General features: G+C 42.2%; 2 pseudogenes; one reads left to right on the top strand and one right to left on the bottom strand.

The window, feature by feature from the left end:
* Window positions 1-5,377: 5,377 nt before the first annotated feature.
* On the bottom strand, window positions 5,378-5,496 carry LOC134931460 (5S ribosomal RNA; annotated as a pseudogene).
* A 2,322-nt stretch (window positions 5,497-7,818) lies between these two features.
* Window positions 7,819-7,937, top strand: LOC134931459 (5S ribosomal RNA; annotated as a pseudogene).
* Window positions 7,938-8,346: the final 409 nt, after the last annotated feature.

Genomic DNA, 8,346 nt, shown 5'->3' with positions numbered 1-8,346 from the left:
ATGTAACACTAACATTACTGTGTGTGCTGTAGGCTTGTTATTCTATTAAAAGTTTTTAAATATGTAACAAAAAACTATATTTAAAAAAAATAGTCTAAAGTTGAATGTCAATAAGAGGTTAAAAGAGGCTCTCATCACCCAGTTGCTTACAAATTAAAACCCCTTGATACAGCCTCATAAACAGGCGTTTTTGTTTGTTGTTTTTCTTTTTTCACATCTCGGAGTTGAATACAAGACGCCCCTCGGATAGAATCTACAACAAGAACCCTGCGAACTACAATTGGGGACATCGGGAAATTAAAAAAACTGTGACGCCTTTTTTTTACCATCTGCATCATTGTGAGTGGGGTACGCTTTTCTATTCCATCCCAGATGTCAAAGATATCTTTATAACTTTTGTCCACCCCACAATCACAGTGAGTGGGGTACACCTACTGTATTTCTGATAATCACAGAGACACTTTTCACAGAGACACCATTCAGGAGACATTATACAGCCACAGATTTAAAAGAGACTATACTTCAAATACACTGAGGTGTATGTCTTGGACACATTCTATCATACCCAATGACACCTATTTTGAACAATAGAATCACGGAGAACAAATTCAACACGTTTTACCATTTAAGACTGTTCTACGCAATTGGTTTGTTTTATTATTTTTTATGTTCACCACCTGACCAAGTTTGAATTGAAGCACCAGGTGACATCGAAATAAACAGAAGAGTGAATATAACTGGACCCCACTAAATGGGACGTATTGTATGCAATTTCTATATTCACACATTGTGATGTTTTACGTACATGCTGTATGTTCACACATTACAAACTAATTAGCATCCAGGCTTTGGCCCTTCCAATTTTTGTCTTTTTACTTGTTTTTGAAGTGTGGCGACACTTTAGGAAGGGACATTACCTTAGGCAGCTTATATTGCGCCAGTGAAGCAGGGATACTCAACAATCTTCTTCTTGTATTTACTGAAAGTGCTGCAGACTATTACAAAGTTAAAATTTTAGTTTTCAATCATAGAATAAGAGAAAAATGAATAATAATATTATGAATAAATTTCACTATCAATTGAAAGACATTAATTAAGAACTAAGTGGATGGCTTATTTAATATACACTACAGCACATCCAATTATTACAATGTTTTCTAAAAGATAGCATTTTTAGTATGAATTATGTAAATTGTACAATTGAAATCTATCACACTTTCTTTGTCACTTGTGCATATTAAGGGGAAATACAATTACATGTGGTAAAATACTGCTGGTGAAAACATGAAGTAGCATCAGCTTTAACACCAGGGGCTATACAATTGGACTACCAAATTCCCCCGACAGCCATTTTAATGGCTGTTAAAGTACTGAGTTAATGGGCATTAATGCACAGAATCAGTGAAAAGCTCACAGATTTGTGTGTTGATGAGGTCAAGGCCCCTTTCAACAGTCGAGTTGGTTGGGGTTTTTTTCTACCCTCTGAGGCAGGTGACAAAAATCCCAGATGACTGCGGGCTTCAGAAAAATTGGATAGTCCCAGGGGGATCAATTAGCCCATGGTAATTGTGTCTGGAGACCCTGGTGGCCACATGGTTAATGGCGCCTACAACACTTAAGGGGTTAACCCTTGGGTGCCTGGTGCCATGTAAAGGACAATATGCGCTGGGTGCCACTTTTAAATGTATAACGGCGCTAGTTGCCATCTTTAAAATGTAAAGGCGCTAGGCGCCGAGTGTTAAAAATATGTTTGAAAATGTATTTTGATGTTGTTGCGCCACGGTCCCAGACCTCTCCGGCAGCTGCAGCAGTGTGTGTTTACCCCCGGTGTGCCAGGGGTGGAGGAGGTTGCTGTGCCTGCCCAGCACGGCTGGGAGTCCAGGACCCCCGGCTCTTAGTGTGCTGCGCCAGTGGGGAGGAGAGCTCTGGAGGTCGGCGGCTGGGGACTGGGACCTCCACTCCCGGTGCCGCCGGCATCAGCACTGCCAGGAGTCAGAAATCCACAGCAGCCGGGATAAGTGTCCTGAGCTGCCCCGCTTTAGAATGGGAGTGTTGCTCGGCGCCGCAGCTGGGAGCCTGGGACCTCTGGCTCCCAGTGTGCAGCACTGGAGGAGGTCGCTGCTGCCGCCCAGGGTGATCCGCTCGCAGGGGACCAGACTAGCTGACCCCCTATGTGGCAGGGGTGTGTGTAGGATGCAGGCGCTGGAGGTCTGGGAGCTATGCTCCCAGCACCTCATCGCCACGGAGACCCAGAGCCATGGCAGCCAGGACGAGCATCCCGGGATGCCGGGCTTCAGAGGGGGGGGGTGCCGCATGTTGCGGCGAGGCCACTGAGTTTAGTGCTGCACTGGAGGGGACAGGGAGAGCCCGCTCCCTGGACCCCAGTACCGTACTGTGTCACGGTGCTGGGAGATGAGCCACAGGCCCGGGTCAGCTCCGGAGGCTGCTGGCTGTGCACAAGGGAGCCGCATAAAGCAAAATAATAATGTGTTTAAATGTAGTAATATATTTTGCTGTGAGGGACTGCAGTACCTTAGTATGTGGAGCCTGTGCAGGGCACAGGCTCAGAGTGTATTTAAATAGAGACATGTACAAAGTGTGTCTAACTGTATTTTAAAGTGAAATGCACTAACTTGGTTGATTGTGTCACAGGAGGGGGGAATCCATTGCTGTGCAGGCTGTTGGATTCCTCCAGTCCTTTTCCCCAAAAACAAAATGCCTTCCCCTCTAGCCTCCCACATGAATGTACCATGGGGGAAGAGTGGGGAGCTCAGCTTTAAAAAAGTGGTTTTCTGGAGCTCCATAGGGATCACCCTCGGTGGGCAGGAAACCTTGACCTGGCATCTAGGCTGCCCATATCTGGAGCCCGATTTCAGGCTGCAGATGGTGAGCTGGGTCCCGGGCAGATTCCTGGAAGTAGATTTAGGCAGAATAACTTTCCCCAGCCTAGACTGAACATCAGCAGGGTGGATACAAACCCTCTAGGATGGGATGGTCAAAGGAGAGTGACCACTCTCCACTGTCCATAGAGGACAATGGAAGCTATGCATGTGGCAAGGCATGCACAGCAAATGAGTAAACAATGATTGCTTGTGTATCGGAGTAAGATAAAAAGGGGGGCTGCTGCCGTATGAAAAGTGTATTATACCATTTTCACTCTGCTGTAAACATCTTGCTGTATTGCTTAAGTTCTTTTCAGAACTATTTGGGTGAATAAACATCTTCTGCCTCAAGATGACTGCTTCATCTTGTGACCTGCAGGGCTAGGCCAAACAAACCTAGCTCCATTCTTCGGCTATCCAAGGTACACCCAGCATCTCCAAGCTCCGCCTTCCACCTGCTACCATCACATGCTTGGACAAGCAACTATTGGGGATTCATCAACACCACACTGGGGTTGTAAGACAGCGAGTCGACGCATGCAGAGCAGAAACATGGTTCCAGATGCCATATCAACAAGGAGTCTGGTGGTGGCAGCATAGTACATGCCCACTGCACAGTGGGTGGAGTTAGTAGCAGACAGTTACTGATGGTAAGCGGGAATCCCCTATTTGGCCAAGTCTCGTGTGACCTAAATCTCCATTCTGTGACTGGAGGGGCGGGACATGAGGCGGCGAGGGCTTTTATACAGAACCGTCCAGTCAGAGTAATGTATTGCAGTTAATTAAATCCCCCCCTAAGTGTTTTTGTGAAAGGGAAGCCATTTAGCTATATATTCTTTTTCCCCCTGTAAAGTCACCCATTCATTAAGATGTCTACTTCTGTTTGTTTTGTTTTAAAAATACAGAGCTAAAGCTGATGTTAACGCTAACCATTTTTGTTGCTATGTGTATTAACAGCATTTTGGGGTACAAATTTAGCAGAGTTTGGTTTATTGCAGTGAACAACTTGCCATGGCACACTCTTTTTCAGGAGGGATGACAGCTCTGCTGGGCTCTGGTACAGGGAAGGGGCATGGTCAATGCGGGGGAGGTGTGGCCAGACCCTCTCCTTAGAAAAAAAAAAAAATTACAGTTTATGTGTAATGCAATGGGGGGCGCCGGTGTCTGATCTATTGGCCTTCAGGTTGTGCAGGTGTGATCGCACCTCTGTGCAGGGAGAGAGAGGACTGACTGCTGCTGCAGCTGCCTCACTCTCCAGTCTAGCCCACAATATCATGTGCTGGGCTGGGGAGAGAGGCTGCTGCTGCAGCAGTCAGCTCTCTCCCTGCCCAAAGTACAGCTCTCTGTAACAAGGAAGGGAGAGTGGAGTGGGGGACAGAAGGACCCAGGGAACTGCTGGGCCCCTGCAACAGTTCAGGGTAAAGGATCAACACCACCACCACCACCTGTACACCATTGGTATTTTAAATCAATTTAACAGAAGATGACAAGTTATGATTTTTTTAATTTGAGTATTTGTTTATTGTTTTTTCCACTTCAGACATTTAAAAATGCAAACATATTAATACCTAGGTCATTACTTGGCACTAGGCCAGATGATGAATTTCAGAATACAGTACATTGTTGCGAGTGCTATATGCATTCATTCAGGTTCATAACAAAATAAATTATAGTATGTGATACAAAATATTACACTTTCTCATGAATGACATTTGATGGATACACAAACAGAGCCGAACTATAAACTCATATAAAAATTATGTTGAGAACTGTGGTTAAGAAGTACGATTTGTATGATAAGAATCTAAGAACTAGACAAAGGGCGATCGGGCACTGGAAAAATTAGTACTGTGTTAATAATGTGGAACCAAAATTTGGACAATTAAACACTCCAAAATAGAAAAAAGAAGAAAAAACTGTGTTTTTTACTTCGATAAATAACGTTGTCCTGCTTGGTGGTGCGCCCAGAGCCAGAGAGTACATATACTAAAGGGAAGGGAGAGAGAGAGAGAAGGCTCTTGTGTGGGCGCACTCTTTAAAGGAAAGGAAAATTCCTATAACATGTAGAGAGAGATACTTAAAACATAACTTTTAATGTTAACATTTATAATGAAAACACCCATATAAATGATCCATATCAAAGAAAAAAAATGTGATAATTAGAATTAATAAAATGTTCTGGTCTGTTTAATCACACTAGGTAATTGGAATGGTTGTAGACATTGATTCGTCTTACCCCCAATTCCCCTGACCAGCACAGAATTTCTGTGTTAATGGAACCAAAGAGTGATCATGAGAGTTATTTGATAAGTAAGACCCACTTGGGCTACTTAATTCGAAATTGGTTGGTCTCCTGCATTCAAATGAGCTAGACTTTCTGACGTAAGCCACAAAAATTGGTAGTAGGCCTCAAAAAGGAAAAGGAAAGGGGAAAAGAGAATTAGTGGTGATACTGCTGTTGGCGTTGCAAACACATGTGAAGGGAAATGGTCCCAACTCTACAACACCGGGTATTCGCAGGAAGTCTCCTCTCCTGGTACTGACCCGGCCCAACGCTGTTTGGCTTCCAAGATCAGACGAGATCGGGCATTGGCAGCGTGGTATGATAGTAGAGAATTTTTATGATAGTACACCAATGAGAGTGCACCTATGTAGGAAACGGAAGAAAGAGGAAAAAAGGGGAGACAGAAAGAGACGGGGAAGAGGAAAAAGGAAATGAAAATAGTATATGGGAGAGAAAAGGAATGAATCAGTATAGCGTAATAGATGGATCTGCTTTCTGCGTTAGACACAGCTCAACAAATCCCACTTCTGTGGTATTGTGCTCTGTGAATCGCAGATGAGAGTCCATGAAGCAATAATGAAGTATGAGCAAGAGGTATAAAAGATAAGCTGGGTTGAACTGTCAAAAAAATGTGTATATCATCACAAAAGACTAGTGAGAAATTGAAGTGAAATGAAATTACTAATAATTAAACATTGATTTAGAAAATCACATAGGTATTTATCGTGCATATTAGGATAAAGTTAGAAATTCAAAAAACATGCTGTGGCTCATGATGAGTAGAATAATTATCAGACAATATACTGGCCTCCGCTGGAAAAAAAACTTAGCATAATGGTGTGGATATTTTAGCAGATATTGATTTAGGAAAAATCAGGGAAGAAGAAAAGGGATGAAAAGAAAAAATAAATGAAAAGAAGATTTGGGCTGTAAATGTTAAGTTATTAGCCAGTAGTGCTGTAGCAAAGAACTGTGTGTGTGCTACACAGGTCCAAATGACATAGAATAACATACAACAGATTAATATAAAACGCATCAAGGATTGCGGTCTGTGCAGAATATATACAGAACGGCAGTGGACTTCCAGTTATCAAAACTCTGATAAGAATATATAGATGTGCTACACAGATTTAAAAATTTGCTGTATAATCAAGCATATTCATAAATACACATAATGTGTTATTGTCTGTGCACGCTATATGCAGAGCAACAGTGGGTCCAATCAGATGTGATGGAAGTTGATGCGCATCAAGGGTTGCCGTCTGTGCCAAATATACACAGGACAGCAGCAGGCTTATGGTCATCAGCACTATCTGCCAAAAAATCTATGTATGCTACAGGACTATTAACATGCTGTCTAGTAAAACATGTGAAATAAATACACAGAGTGTGTTGCTGTCTGTGCAGGATGTGCACAGAGCAGCTATTGGCTTACGGTCACCAAAATTGGAGAAAGAAGGCAGGTTAGGGCATTGTCATGTGCCCAGGCAGGAGCTGAGAAATCACTCAGTGTGTGGTCCCCCTCTCGGAAAACGCGTTTCGCCCTGACGGGCTTGTTCACTTCCGGGTTTTTGACAGCACAGACAGCAACACACTCTGTGTATTTATTTCACATGTTTTACTAGACAGCATGTTAATAGTCCTGTAGCATACATAGATTTTTTGGCAGATAGTGCTGATGACCATAAGCCTGCTGCTGTCCTGTGTATATTTGGCACAGACGGCAACCCTTGATGCGCATCAACTTCCATCACATCTGATTGGACCCACTGTTGCTCTGCATATAGCGTGCACAGACAATAACACATTATGTGTATTTATGAATATGCTTGATTATACAGCAAATTTTTAAATCTGTGTAGCACATCTATATATTCTTATCAGAGTTTTGATAACTGGAAGTCCACTGCCGTTCTGTATATATTCTGCACAGACCGCAATCCTTGATGCGTTTTATATTAATCTGTTGTATGTTATTCTATGTCATTTGGACCTGTGTAGCACACACACAGTTCTTTGCTACAGCACTACTGGCTAATAACTTAACATTTACAGCCCAAATCTTCTTTTCATTTATTTTTTCTTTTCATCCCTTTTCTTCTTCCCTGATTTTTCCTAAATCAATATCTGCTAAAATATCCACACCATTATGCTAAGTTTTTTTTCCAGCGGAGGCCAGTATATTGTCTGATAATTATCCTACTCATCATGAGCCTCAGCATGTTTTTTGAATTTCTAACTTTATCCTAATATGCACGATAAATACCTATGTGATTTTCTAAATCAATGTTTAATTATTAGTAATTTCATTTCACTTCAATTTCTCACTAGTCTTTTGTGATGATATACACATTTTTTTGACAGTTCAACCCAGCTTATCTTTTATACCTCTTGCTCATACTTCATTATTGCTTCATGGACTCTCATCTGCGATTCACAGAGCACAATACCACAGAAGTGGGATTTGTTGAGCTGTGTCTAACGCAGAAAGCAGATCCATCTATTACGCTATACTGATTCATTCCTTTTCTCTCCCATATACTATTTTCATTTCCTTTTTCCTCTTCCCCGTCTCTTTCTGTCTCCCCTTCTTTCCTCTTTCTTCCGTTTCCTACATAGGTGCACTCTCATTGGTGTACTATCATAAAAATTCTCTACTATCATACCACGCTGCCAATGCCCGATCTCGTCTGATCTTGGAAGCCAAACAGCGTTGGGCCGGGTCAGTACCAGGAGAGGAGACTTCCTGCGAATACCCGGTGTTGTAGAGTTGGGACCATTTCCCTTCACATGTGTTTGCAACGCCAACAGCAGTATCACCATTAATTCTCTTTTCCCCTTTCCTTTTCCTTTTTGAGGCCTACTACCAATTTTTGTGGCTTACGTCAGAAAGTCTAGCTCATTTGAATGCAGGAGACCAACCAATTTCGAATTAAGTAGCCCAAGTGGGTCTTACTTATCAAATAACTCTCATGATCACTCTTTGGTTCCATTAACACAGAAATTCTGTGCTGGTCAGGGGAATTGGGGGTAAGACGAATCAATGTCTACAACCATTCCAATTACCTAGTGTGATTAAACAGACCAGAACATTTTATTAATTCTAATTATCACATTTTTTTCTTTGATATGGATCATTTATATGGGTGTTTTCATTATAAATGTTAACATTAAAAGTTA

Source organism: Pseudophryne corroboree, chromosome 5 (assembly GCF_028390025.1).
Source record: "Pseudophryne corroboree isolate aPseCor3 chromosome 5, aPseCor3.hap2, whole genome shotgun sequence".
Taxonomy (NCBI): domain Eukaryota; kingdom Metazoa; phylum Chordata; class Amphibia; order Anura; family Myobatrachidae; genus Pseudophryne; species Pseudophryne corroboree.
The sequence above is the reverse complement of the archived record's forward strand: the minus strand, read 5'-3'. Positions and strand labels throughout refer to the sequence as shown.